This window comes from Carassius gibelio, chromosome B14 (assembly GCF_023724105.1).
Source record: "Carassius gibelio isolate Cgi1373 ecotype wild population from Czech Republic chromosome B14, carGib1.2-hapl.c, whole genome shotgun sequence".
NCBI classification, from domain to species: domain Eukaryota; kingdom Metazoa; phylum Chordata; class Actinopteri; order Cypriniformes; family Cyprinidae; genus Carassius; species Carassius gibelio.
Genome location: NC_068409.1, coordinates 20,679,991 through 20,695,224, shown reverse-complemented (window position 1 = coordinate 20,695,224; position 15,234 = coordinate 20,679,991). Strand labels below are relative to the sequence as shown.

Below are 15,234 nucleotides of genomic sequence, written 5' to 3'. Positions count from 1 at the left end.
TCAATGTTCTAGAGCATCAAATCAGCATTTGTAAAATGATTTCTGAAAGTTCATGTGACACTGCAGACAAAGAAGTAATGATGCAGAACATTTAGCTTTGATATCACCGGAATACATTTTGGGGAATTTTTAAATGTATTCACAATTGAATTGTTTTTCATACCAGTTTACATCACAGCCGTAAACCCAAATTTGATATTTGCTAATGTTAGTCAGAGGTGGGCTATTTTATTCTAGACAGAGAGCCCAGAGATGAAGATAAGTCATTAATATTTTTGCTCTGCTTTCCCAGGAGAAAAATACTGTTTATCGTGGGATAGATTATGATAATGTGTATATCTGCTAAAGGTCAGCTTTTATGATCACGCTAGCATATAGATGGCCTGAGAGCCAATAGACATGAACTAAAAGCCACAAAAAACTCATTTAGGGATTTCACGGGATCTTAAATATTTATTTTTTTCCAGACCCATGCGGCTGCGTTTATGCCAATAGAAAGTTTTTTCTTTTTTTCAGAGATGGAATATGTTAGGCAGTTTGATGGAAGACAATGACATTTCTTTTCTTTTGAATAACATGCACTTACAAATAATGCACAATGAGACAAGAGACATTAAAAACTAGTGCGGGTCAGGTTATGTTTATGATTTTGCACATCTGTATGTGCTCACCTGAGCTTCACATCATAGTTCTGATATTTGAGGCAGTTCGATTCCTTAACTGCGGTCTGAGGTCGAGCCGTCTGACAGGGAGAAGCGGGGGTCTTTGCTTGATAAGACTCTCTGTATGGTAGGGGTCTGTATGAGATAAGAGTCAGGATGTGTTAAAGGTCAGTGTGTGTTAAGGGTCTTTGTGTGGGGTTGTCATGCCAAATCCAGTCTTCTCTATCCAAACGCACACACACACACACACACACTCACACAGAGAACCAAATCAAGCTCTTCTATCATTTCTCCTCCCTCTCATCTCTTCCCAGCACAGGGAACAAAAGGACAAAGAGAATAAGAGACAAACCCGGCTCTTTCTGTGCTCTCATAAAGGTCTCGGCGAGCTTTGATGGTGCTGTTTCAGTGAAGGTGGGTGGGCTGAACTCAAAGTTAAAGTATGAAAAGATATATATAACAACAACAAAAACAAAGCATTGCAATATAAGTGTGAGGGTGGAGTAGTCCTCCCAGAAAGCTTTATGACTGTCAGTATTGTCGCTCTGATGAGAGCTGGTCGATTGCTTTGGTCCGAAACCGCCTGTATATCTTCTGTCATCACAACACACATAAAATGAAAATACGACTGTTTCACACACAAACACACCCACTTACTCACTGCTCTCTGTCTGAACATGATCATTGAATAGAAGATTTTATTTCTCATATCAATTTGAAATTTATGAATTAAATTATATATATATATATATATATATATATATATATATATATATATATATATATACACACACACACACACACACACACACACACACACACACACACACACACACACACTTTAATTGCAATGTGCAGGTCCTTTTCCAGGCTATTAAAGTGAAATAACTGAACATAAATATAGGAGCCTAATAATTTTTTTTAAAAGAGATAGTTCACCCAAATTTAAATTTCTTTATTTATCTTTAAATTTAAAGATATGATCTTAGAATAGCAATTCAGAGAAGAAAAGTCAAAATTATGAGATAATTACCTTTTTAAGCTTTTATTTTGCGACACAATCAAACTTCAATAATGACTTGGACCTGTCAAGCTTCATAAATCAACATATAAGAACTATAAAAGAGCTTTTATATGAATCCTTTATGTTATGTCATTTGAAGCCACAAAATAGACCAACATTTTATTTGTATGAAATGGTCAAAATGAAATAAAAGTACATTTTATATTTACTTGTTACACACTGATCACTGTATGCTTTTATTGTAAAGAACAGTAGCTTGAAAATTTAGGTTTGGAATGGCAGAAGAGTAGGTACATTTTCACTCTTATTGCTTAGAGACTGCATTTTATAATATTAAATTATGAAATAAAATGTATAAATAACAAAAAAAGACCTTAATAACAGCAGCTATGGTTCAACACTCACAATGACAAAAGAAAAGAATGTGCTTGAGAAATGTGACTGAATTCAGTAAAGAAGTGAGACTGTTAAAAAAAAGCCTAAAATAAAGGTGAAGGCGGACGAAACCAGGGCAAGTTTGGTCTGTCACAGTGGTGCTTTTTGATCACAGAAATCTCAGTCTGTTCTCACTAGTCTCGAGGGCCTAAAGGAGAGTGAGTCTTAACCAGGTCACATGTCTGCGGCCCCGGAGATTCACCCGGTAAAAGCCTTTTTTCAGAGTTGTAAATACAATATTTAATGGAAGGAAAAGCCTACTGTGGGTGTTGTTCTACATGTTTTACACTCATTGCTCTCTCGATTTTGTCTAGCACAGGTCAGCTTTTTGTGTTTAGCCTCATGACCTCTGTTTTTTTTTTGTTTTTTTTAGAAAGCATAATTTTGAAATTACAAAAGCATTTTAGGCTCTATTACACAAAGCTGAGAAATAACTGTGCCGCAGTGACAAGGCCAGTCATATCATATTTAACAGAAGTAAGGGATATAATTAGATGCATTCATCAAAGACATGCTCATTTAATGAGTAACCTGATCAAGAGAGAGACAAGCTGAAATCAGACACATCCAACAATAAAAGGCAAGAGAAGCTTTCATGTCTTCACACACAGGTGCTGCTTGACAGGTCAAGTAGTTCATTTAGTGTTTTTCAGTATGACCCCTCACACCCCCAGAGACAGTGATGGGACGGTTTGTTATGATCATAATTTCACAGCAGACACAACTGTTCTATCTATCTATCTATCTATCTATCTATCTATCTATCTATCTATCTATCTATCTATCTATCTATCTATCTATCTATCTATCTATCTATCTATCTATCTATCCTAGCCCTGACCTAGGCAAGTACTACATATCAAACGGACTGTACTATCTCTGTCCTTCATAGCCTCATTTTCTTTCACATCGAACTGAATTATTTCCCTCCTCTCACAGACTCCACAGTTACCCAGAGGTGAAGAACATTTCAACCTGGTTTCAGCTGGGTTGAGTATGTGAACAGCTGTTCAACAACCCCGCAGCAAATGGACCCTAAAGCCTGCACAACCCTTCTGGTCCTACACTCATCACATCAGTCCCCTCCTCTCCCCTCTCCATCAGGGCAGAGTCCATATTGTGCTGCTGTCCTCTAAACACTGTGCTGCCTCTCACACAGCCCGCAGGGTGCCTTCAGCACACAGGCGTACACATGCATACACACGCACGCATGCTTTGTGCACATGACGACTAACCCCTTCTTGTGCTGTCATCTAAAGAACGACAGTGGTGGTTCTGGCTTCATGAGAGTCTAAAAGGGTCTGTAAGAGAGAACAGGGGGTGATAGCACTCAAAATACTGAAATACAAATATCATAGCATTTTGGTTAGGAAGATGGCTTTGTGTGTGTTTGCATGTTTGGCTACATGTGTACACTGTGTCCATCTTTTCACTTGTGGTACACAGACTAGTGTGCAAAACTTTTATTTAAGGTTAATCATGAAATTTGAATTTATGGCTAAGTATACTTGCCATTTTGGTATTATTTGGTTTCTGCCATTATAGTGCTATTTAAGTACTGTTAAAGTAAGTTATGTTTTTTTTATATTAATATTTGATCTTTTTTTCCCCTCCTCAATTTCAGTAATTGTGTTAATTATTATAAATACACAATACTGGTCAATTGCATAAAGCAGGGGTTAAAAACGAAAAAATTAAATAAAATAAATAAACAAATAAATACGCAGAGCAGAATTTATGTTTCAATGTTTCTGCTCCTGTGTTTCTCTGTATTATAGCTATTCTGGGAGAGAGGGAAAACAAAACAAAAAAAGAAAGAAAAACGCAGCTAAACTATACCCACTTTTGAGGGTCACGAGTTTGGTATGCAAAGCAAAGCACAAGCCGAAGGAGTATAATCAAAGAGTACATTTAATATTCCACAGGAGAGAACGGGCACCACCAAACACAAATCCAAACGATAGCAGACAAAGCACCAGTGGAAAAACACAGAACTTAAGTACTAAAACTTAACTGGTAGAACTGAAACAGGTGTGGAGCTAATTAATCAAAAACCATCCAAAACAAACTAGGCAGGAGAAAGGAAACACAGAAAACTAAACCAAAACACATGGTGACAATACTATAATGTCCTTTCTTGCAAAATCTGAATGTGGGCTGACAAAATGGGGCCTTAAAAATAGGCTTGAGCCCCGGGCTCTTGCAGGACAATAATTCATCCTTGCATAAATTTCTATATGCATGCACCCATAAGTGTGATATTGCATGAGACAGAGGTACACAACATTCCCGCCAACAAATTCTGTGACACATCATCCTCGCCATGTGACAACAACCAAGCCTCTACTGTTACCATGGAAACGTGTACATTTCTCACACATTCTACACAGATCCATTTCAATCGGCTTTGACTGTGGTCACAATGAATTTTCCACTTTCTTTTTCCACTTTTCACCATCTGGAAGCTTCAAGACCATGGTTTGCATCGGAGAAAAGGCCTGCGGCCCTTCCTTTGTGTGGGAAGCTGTATCAGTGTTAGTGAATATAGGAAGAGCTGGGTTCACAGGAGTGTTTCATTAACTGTGCATTAGTTTAAGAGGACAGACTATTCATATGGTCTAGAGTGTTCAAAGGATGTTGCAGCAGTGGCTATTCATCTTTAAAGGGGAAGTAAATAACTCATTGATTTAGAAGGAAGGTGAACGGACTAATCCATTGATTGGCAGTGAGGTGAAGGTGGTCAACCAGTCAACCAGAGCCAAGGGCTTCGGAGTCAACCATTAATTGTTGCTTGGTGGGCTGTAATGACCAAATCATCTAGGATAAGGGTCACCGAAACACTTCACTGACTGCAAACAAAGGCATATGTATGGTCTTGTAAGCAAACATTTCGAACAGTAACTGCAGAAATCCAAAAGAAACCTAAATCTGTAAATCCTGAAGAAAATATCTGTGTTTGTACGGTGGCAAATAAACTGTGCAAAGTTAAGTTTAGGTTGTAGAGTTTTGTTTTATAACGTCAATGCAAAGTCACTGTGCAATGTTAAGATGGCTATAAATATTTCAATACATGCAACAAAGACAATAACAAGGTTTGATTTGCAAATAAATGTAAGAAAGGTAACTGGGAATTTGGTATGCAATGTTCATTCTAACAGTCATACAAAATTTAAGTTAAGGGTATTTTTTAAAATAAATTAATACTTTTATTTAGCAAGGACACAATAAATTGATTAAAAGTGACAGAACATTTACATTTTTGCAAAAAGCATTTCATTAGATGCTGTTCTTGCTAACTTTCTCCAAAGTCTCACAGTTTCTCCAAAGTCTCACAGTTTCTCCAAACTTTCAGTTTTAAATATTGTATAAAAAAATTAAACCGTGACCGTTTCATCATATATATATCACAAGAATAAATTAAATTGTAATTATATAATAATAATTCCTTACTTTTATATAGCGCTTTTCTAGGCACACAAAGCACTTTACATAGTCAGGGGGTATCTCCTTATCCACCACCAGTGTATATATAATATTATAAATAGTATAGTTATAAATAAAATTGATTATTGGAAACAAATTAGAGTCATTATTTTAAGCAATTCAGGCTGAATTGTCAATAGAAATCATTCGCTGCAATCCCACTCTATCATGAGCGCGCATACAACATTTGACAGAAACTAAAGATTACATTTTATAAAATTTTAAATATGGATATTTTTCTTACACGAATGCATTGATTCACTTCAGAAGGTCTTTATTTACCCCTGGAGCCATGTGGTGTACTTTTTATGATGGATTAATGCACTGGATTGGATCTCATCACCCATTTGCTTGGGCTTGGAAGAGCAGGACATTTTTTTGACGACTTTGTATTCATCTGGAAGAAGTAAGTCATATACGCCAATGATGGCTTGAGGGTGAGAAAACGTTGGGGTAACAAGTTTAAACAGATCCAGATCAGATTGGATCAGGAATATTAACATGTCAACATGTTAACATGAATTAATCTCATTCAACTCTGTGAATCGTGATCATGAGTTACGGCATGAAAGCCAAGGTCACTGGCTTTTAATTAAGTAGCAGTAAAGCTACATTTAATAAAATACACTGCACCTCTGTTCTGTTCTTATAGTGTGAGTTTTTTTTTCTTCTTTTTTTAACCAAAGAACCACTTAAGGATCTTGATTAATTGTAGAACTGAATTGAATAAACTAAACGGAGACCTGAGGCCGAAGGATATTGGGGTAATTCCTCATATCTTTAACCCTTATCTCACTGTAATCAGCACAAACTTGGCTATAATAATATTTGAGCAGCATGTATGTACATGATTGTGTTTTTGAAAAGTTATGAGGGTTAGTGAAGAACTAAAAATGTTAAATCACTTGAATAATTCCATAAAACACATTGGTATTTCCTGCCTGGAATATTTCTTTCTAAATTATGTGAAAATCGTCTTGTTTACTCACTCACACAAAACAATATATTGATTAAAATTTTCTAAGACACTTTTTCTTTGTAAAAGTCGTTTGCGAGTAGGCGTCAACTATCATAAATATATCATTGTGATTTACACCTGAGAAGACAAAGACCTGCATAATGAGCTGCATAATGAGTCTTTCAGTCAGCTGTGTCACTGAGAGGGAAGAGTTACAAGCAAAAAATGTGAGGACAAAATAAATGTATATAATTTTATGTTTGTAGTTTATTTAGAATATATTTAATTATCCCACAACTTAATTTAATATTTACTTTAAATATATACTTGCGAGGGCAGTTAAACAATTAATTAGGAACAATCAAAGCTGACTTTCAAAGCTGATTTTTTTTTTTGCAACATTGCTCTAAGAAATCCTTTTAATAATCTGATTCTCTACAAATATATATATATATATATATATATATATATATATATATATATATATATATATATATATTATATATATATATATACACACACACACATATATTATTATTATTATTATTATTATCATTATTATTATTATTATTATTATTATTATTATTATTATAAATATTGAAAAGAGCTGAGAACATTTTTGTCAGTTTTTTTGGGATAAACTGAAAGAACAGCATTGTTAGTTACATTTGTTACATTTACATTTATTTGTTACATTTATCTCAAATCCTGAGGTACTCCACATCACATCTTTTTGGGGTGAATTATGTCTTATTCCTCTCACCGCGAAGCAAACAGTAAAATAAAAGAACTTGAAGAACAGTCTCGCTGCATGTCTTCTGTTGTGTGGGCGTATTCAAGCCGCACACTTCAGTGAAACATTAGAATCTGAATAGAGCGTTCAGTGCGGTCACATTAGATGATAATGAAGACAAGACGTGAAAAACGGACATCGCTTGTTTTCATATGGATTACTTTATCACAGAATATTTGTTTTGGGCAGCACTTGTTTAGTTTAAAAGTAGGCATGTTAAGCTTTCTATAGATATCTCTCTCATGTCTCTTCGTTGAGTATTCACGGAGTTACAGTTCATTTTAATGACGCGTTTGTAAATGAAGATCACAGCAGAAAAAGGCTGCTGACAGCACACAATGATTGTTATATTTATTTTATAAACGCACAAAGTTTTGTTATTATGTCTGTATTCAAAAAAGTAGACCCTTTACAGATTTGATTGGTGTATTGCTCTTATCTGTACGATCAAAACTGAAAGAGTAATTTAAGTTCTTTTCAGGGTTATCAGGAGAAAATGACTCCTAACACGTATACGCGTTAATCGACTCGAAAGGGTTAAAGAGGAAGGCATTAAGCCAAGATATTACACACAAATATCTCAGTAGTTCTGAGTGAAGGCCTAACATAGTTAAACTGAGCAACAAGCTGTACCGGTTTTAAAAAGTGTAAGCTCAGCGGAGTTGAGAAACTGTATAGGTAAACAGCCAACCACGTTCATTTTTGATAGGGTGGAGAGGAGTGACCTATTGATCGTGAACACAGAGGAGGGAGCCAACAGGAAGGCAAGCCTCATGGATTGCCAGGATGGAGCTGTGGAGTGTGCAATTGATCCTGAATTGGAATTGATTGAATTGTGGTTGCCAGAACAATAGTTTAACTGACACTTAGTGACAGATAGAGAATGAGAGAAGTAGAAGAGGAAGAGAGAGAAACAAACCCTTATGAGCCAAGAAGACAAAGTGCATGAGGATCTACACCATTAGCAAAATTATAGAGTTGTCATCTTTTCTAGCTAAAACTAGCTTAATATTGTACATAGCTCTCTCATGCCACACTGCGAGACTCAAAATTGAAGGAAAGAAGGGGAACACAACGGATCAGATGTGTGGTGTTGAAGCCAAATGCACTCAATCTTGTCACACTACAGTATTTTACATCTGCTATCTGAGATTTCAACTAATTCACACCAAAGGTTACCAATGCTTTTCTAGCATGCATACTCATGAAAATAGTTTGAAATCTGGCCGACTATTCTTCAGGTGTGTGCATTTCCCGAACAAGCAAGAAAAAGCCAAAGAAACTGCGAGAGAGTGAAAAACACCAGAGGAGGGTGACACATATGGAAGCGTGTGCCGGCTCCCCATGTCTCATCCATATTTTTTCAGCTCCTTGTGTTTTTCCCCCCACATTTTGTGCAAATCAGTGTAAAAACAATCACAAGCCCATTCTTCCTGTTGTTTTTTAACAAGCTGTCAATGATACTTTTTTGCATTGCTATGTGCGTAAGTTAGAGAGTTGTGAGATTTTTGGGGGGGATTGAAGCTACAGTAAGGGGAGAAAATCGATCTTGGCGCATCTAGTCAGAACATCAGAAACTGTTTGAAAATGTTAGTCTTTAGTGCTTGAAGTGTGCATTTTGCATTAGACCCGTAAGAGCAGAGCAGACCGGTGGGACAGCAGTATACAACAGAAGGAAACAACAAAGAGGAATGGCTACTGAGAACACTGCACATTCAACAATGGTGTGTTTGCATATCATAAAGTCAGTTGAAGACATCAAATGGTTCTTGAGCGTTTGTGGAACACACCATGGCAGACATCTGCTTCTCTATACAGTATCTTTCTATTCACTGCACAAAGTTTCATGCCCACTTATTAAGAGCCATCATCTGTTGTATTTCTGTAGCATTTAGCACTCTCAGCGAAATGCAGCTTCTTGTAAATTGAACAACAAAGGTGTTAATGCAGGTTTTTATATTTATATTCTGTCATTATGCAACTTTTTGTAATGCAAAGCATGCCTATTAGAGGGTCTAACGATTAAGATAAGCCAAATTTAAATGAGAATATTGGCATTCTTGCTGCACCTTTTCTGCTGAACAATGTGCTTTCGATTAATGGCGCCTTCTCATTTGATATCAATAAATTGACTTGCATCTGTCTCAATGTGCAAATGAAGTATATTGGATCGGCTGTTGTTCCTGCTGTAACCCCAAATCTCCTCCAGGGATAAGACTAGATCCACTTCGAAGGTGAGAATTAAAATGGATTCGTGGACTCGCAGTTCCATGTCACTTCACCCCTGGTGACAACGGTAAGTAAACGACAGAAAGCAGCTTTTTTTTTGGAAAACCAGACAGAAGGAGAATTAAATCAGGTTGAAGCCTGCCGGAAAGCGAGCAAAACCATGCTTCATTTGTCCACTCAATATTTTCAATGTCAGATTTTGTTGTGAGATCAGCTCTGAGGGTGCTCAGCTGAATAACAGCTTTTTCTTTTCCTCATTGTTTTTTTTTCTTCTTCTTTTCTCTGCTTTTTATTATTAGCCCTTTTCCTCTTGATTCAACCGATTCCAAATTACTATTGCGTTGATGCATCAGTGTTTTTTTTTTTTTTTTACCCCAAAGATGCAGATGTCACCAAGGAAACATGTCATGTGAAGAATATGCTATTTCCCCTCAGGGTTTGCAACAGGCGCCCTATTGCCATGGGAACTGCAGAAGCATTTGAGAGAAGGTTACCTGTGATTGGTTCATGCATTTGCAAACGCTGCCGTTCTTATTAGTGGTAACATCCCGCTTTCAGCCTTGTATCAATGAATTCTGCCCTCTGGATCTGACTCTGGTGTCATGTGATATCTTTCTATGGATGTGTTATACAATTAAAGCACTAGTTCAGTCCAGAAAATAATAAAAATAAAACAATAAAAGATTATTTTTGTATCACTTTAACATCACACTGTTCCAAACAAGACTTTTTTTCTACTTCGCAAAAGGAGACAATTGAATGAATATCCGAAAATATTATGTGGAACAGTCATTCAGTCATTTTTTAATTACTTGCCTATTTCTATTCTGTAAACAGTGCACAGGTACAAATAAGTTCAGTTGGCTGTTCCTCACAAAAATCTATCTTCAGAAGACCTCAAAAATAAATGCAAAAAAAAAAAAAAAACTTCTGTGATGTGTTGCTTTTGAATACATTTTGAAGGATTCAGCCCTGGTCTCATTCATTTTTTATTATACCGACCAGGATATTCTTGAAAAGCTTGATGAAAGCTCAATGAAAAAAAAAAAAACAGTTGTGGGCGAACTATTCCTTTAAATACAGTCCATCATTTTGGCCTCTTCCGCAAACACAGAAATGAAAATGATCCGTGCTGCCAAACACACACTATCACCCTTAATCAAAGAGAAACAATCCTTTTCATACGCTTGCTAAGTCACAAAGATCGCTAAATCCAATTAGGTAACGATTAGCTTATTGACTGGTCACGGTGGGTTTAGACGAACCAAAGCTAGACCCTGGGAGAGATGGGACCCCACAAACAACAACAGGTGGGAGAGATCACAGGTGAATCTATGCCAGGTCTTGCTGCAGAGACCGCTAATGAATGGAAGAAGACCAATTTGAGGATGCTTTGACACATATAATGACACACACACACAGGCACACACGTACAGGCTTGCCAACAGGAAGCAACACAGACTCAGACTGCAGGGCCTCCGTTAGAGCCTGGAGAGGCACGATCGATGAAGCCGCGTGCCGTGCAGATCAATCTGGATTAGAACACTGGCGGGAGGCACCCCGGAGCCCCCCTCCCCGTCCTGCAGCGTGAGTATGTGGCCAGCAGGGGGCTCACAGAGGAGCCCTCAGGGAGAATCCAGGGTGTGAGATGGAACCATGGGAGCTTGGATGAATATTGATAGGATTTGGAAGCAAAGCAGTAAGAGTTTGGGGTTTTAAAAAAGGACGAAATCTTGAGCTTAAGCCACCCTTTGCAAGAAGAAAATCCATCCATAAGAAAATGGGTGGGTGCCATGTCCAAAATCATAATAATTTCATAGTTATGGTGTGTAGGAAAATAAAGCAAATTTAGCTGGAAAATTCAAAAACAAAATCTCATATGTATTACAAAATCATAAATACTCAAAACTTGAAAGTTTTTTTTTTTCTGAAATGTAAGGATGGCAGGTAAAAAGGAAAATTATATGTCATAGTTTTTATTGTATTTTTTCGCCACAGTATATACATGCATATCTATATACCTATATCGATATCTATATAGTTGTATCTCTGTTAAATGTTAATGTAATGTAATCGCCAAATGTTGTCCTATCCTAACAAACAATATATCCATGGAAAGCACACACACACACAGTGGTGGCCATTGTATATACTGATATACTGGCTATTGTCAAGATTACTATGCTCTCCCAAAAACTTTAGACTTACAAGGAAGAAAAAATAAAAACAGCAGAAACAGCAAACATAAATTACAGAATTTGAATGTGATACACATAAAAATGGACTATTTTACTTAGAAATTAAATAAACTACTAAGATTGTGAACTATGACTAAATCCATAGCCATACATGAAGAAGAAACAATTCGTAATGTCATACTCCCTGTTAGGCAGATTAGAGACAATGCATTAAGTGGAATTGCACTTTGCAGTCTGTGGGGCAAAAACGATTGTGTCGAGAGATATAGATGAAATGCAGGAGAGGGGTTTAAGCAGGACTTGAAGAGGCTAAAGATCTCAGACGTCCAACCCCACCGCTTTCCTGGAAAACGGCAGGAGGTTCGTGCCAGTTTGGTCACCTTGAGAGGAAGAAGGGGGAGGGCTTCTGGGAGATTTCAGACACACCGTTGGGGTTCTGATATACCAGTAAAGATGATGAGTGTTAAGAGACGCTCTGCTGGATGGAGACTCCTGCTCACCCTACTAATAGGCGCATCTGCTAGCCTGCCAGTACGTCTGAGCATCACACTGATGCAGTTATGCCCACCTGCCAAGCCCTGCAGGGGGCCACACTGAGCCGACAGAGACTGGCCCGCAGCACACCAGGGTGGGCGTCCCATCATGCCTCCGGGCTGGGAGGAAGATCCTTTAGCAGATGAGGACTGAATAATAATAGAGCCATCTAACTTCTGAGAGCTTCGGAAAATGAAAGTCTCAGGGCCTGATCTGGCAAACCGATCAGATCCTTCTGGCAGGTTGAGATGAATGTGATTGGAGGCTTTATGCAGACATGCTGGAGACAATTCTGGAATCTGGACCAACTTATAAGACCGCGCACAAGAAAAAACAACAACAACTCAGCTGTGAGAAAAACAAAGCATTGTTGTGCCAGAGGGGGAAGTAAACATTAATTTATACCATCTATCACCACAACTAGAAATATACTCCATCTTTATGCCGCACCGTGGGTGAAATTTGCACAAGGCCTGTTTTCTTAACCTTTTATGCTGTCTGGCTCGCTCCAAGTCCGAATCTCCTTTTTTTTTCTCTCTATTGCTCTTATCTCCTGCAGTGTTGTCAAAAGTGTTGTTGACCAGACCGGAGCACTGTGACCATTACACCCTGATACTCTCGTTAATTAACAAACCCGAAGATTCTGGCAAAACAAACAGAATCAGGCAATCGGCTTCACTGCAAGAATCTGAAATGCATGCGATGGAGGGATATTCAAGGGAAGGAGGAATGCTGAGAGTAGGCGTGAAAGAAATGCCAACTTGAAATGCCAAGAATAAAAGCCCACTGTTAACTCAAGTCAAATCAGCTATATGGTACACTGTGAAAACACTACGTCTCAATGTAAGCGTATGTTAGCCATGATACAGTACATCATAACCCCTAACGACGTAATGACAGCTGAAAGCTGTCTGAAGCTGTTACCTGGGTTTACTGATATCCAGATGGCTTTGCCGCTGTCATTAATTAGCACTGTGACTGCTGAGCAATCCTTCAGGGTTTAGAAGGACATCAGAAATGGTAACTTGACTTGACCTCAGACGACACCACCCACAGACATGGAGCGTCTGATGCATATTGCATTAAAAAAAATAAAAAATAAAAAAATTGCGAGAGCTGACTAAAATCACCAATTCAGATCTGATTGGATGCTACTCAACTGTTGGGAGTCGAGGTGCAGAGAATTGATCTGTCCACCCTGTCAGAGAAGGCGAAATGGATTATGTAAAATACATTTTTTTTTTTTTTTATGAACTGATAAAGCCACCACTGGTTTGGATAGAAAAATCTAATGTAAATATGAAACATTTATGAATCATAAGGACAATTGTAATTGTCCATTTTGAAGATGATTATGGTAATTATATGTATCACTGAATTGTCCATAAATAACTGTACACACGAACAATTAAAGTGAATATATTTTTCCTCATGAAAAAAAAGAAAGAAAAAAAAAGAAACCAGGTGCATTAAAGGGCCCAAAGCTAAACAAGTACTCATTATTTTTGTTTGCCACATTACAATCAAACTGCAATACACAAATTAAGTTGTCACTGCAAAACCATTTAGAACGGAAGACCAGGAGATGTGGGTCCTTGACGTCCCTTGATGGAAAACAGCAACAGCACATTCTGCCGAGAAGGTAATTGTTCTAATAATTATACAATGCCCATGATAAATGGACTGAAAATCCTGTTTTCTGCCAAACATTGAAACTAATTGGTTACAGAGTCTGTTAAAGAGCAATGATTAATGGAGTTCATAATGTGCAGGCTCGTGATGGGGAGCGAATGAAAGTCCAACACTTTCCTGGAGACACAATCTGCCACAATGGAGGAAAGACTGACAACATGGTAACCAGCAAATCAATCAGACCCGGTGAGCAGCACTGATTTCACAGGGTCTTGTCTTCTGTTCTTCTAAGTCCTGATCGACCATCGGGGGCATTACGAGCAGATCTCCAAGTGTGCGTGTGTGGTGCATGTCAATTTCCCTCTCTCTTCTTTTTTTTTTTTTTTTTAATAAGCACCACCAACAGATCGAGTAGAAACACACATTAAAAATAATAATGTTTGCCACTAAAGCTATTTCAAATCCTCTGATTTGCAACTCCACATGGCAGCCAATGAGCTTTGCATTCACAAGGTCACCTCTGAACTGCTCCTTTCCAATTCAGAGGCACAGTGATTGTTTGCATCTGATGAAATCTCACCTCTTCCTCATCTGAATCTGTACGCTGCTGTCTGATGCCTCTTTTATATTCCTTATCATACAGCGTCTGCATTTTATATTCGTATTTAGATGTCGAGTCCGAGGAAGGGGTTGATCCATTATCCACGGGAGAATGTCAGTTCTGCGAGTTTATTCTGATGATCAGGGAGATGATTAGTCGTGCTAATATATTTAAGCAGTCTGTTCTGGGATCAGCGAGACTATCTTGGTGTGAGAGAAAGCCAAATGGAACGGGGTCTGCTGTCACTGCATAATTGGCTACAAATGAAAACTTTAAAATTCAATAAGATAGCATTACCCATGAATCCATGCTTCAAGACAACGCAAATAAGGCTTGGATCTGAAGGCAAAGAAGAGTCTGTGGGGAAATCTTCTTCAAATACAGGAAACCAAATTAACAAATGGCAAAGTTAAGTGGTGAAAGAGTGTCCCGTGATGCAGAGGAATCTACCGCTTTTGAATACTAACAACCACAGCAAACGTATCTCACACTAATTTTATCTACAGCTACAGGTTTAGTTCAGCATGTACCTTTCTGGAGGCCAGGAAAGAGTGCCTTGATCCCTTTTTTGTTGCATCAGTGGACAGCAAGTTGAGGAATAATAAATAAAATGGTTAGAAATTCAATACTGCAAGCGGCAAGGCCTATAATGCACAAATAACAGAGGGCTTTGTCTTGTATGTTG

At 37.8% G+C, this 15,234-nt stretch overlaps 1 protein-coding gene across 6 annotated transcripts in view; it reads right to left on the bottom strand.

The window, feature by feature from the left end:
• Positions 1 to 15,234, bottom strand: part of tenm2a (teneurin transmembrane protein 2a) — a 404,535-nt gene that overhangs the window by 209,221 nt on the left and 180,080 nt on the right. The gene's annotated exons all lie outside the window — the stretch shown is intronic.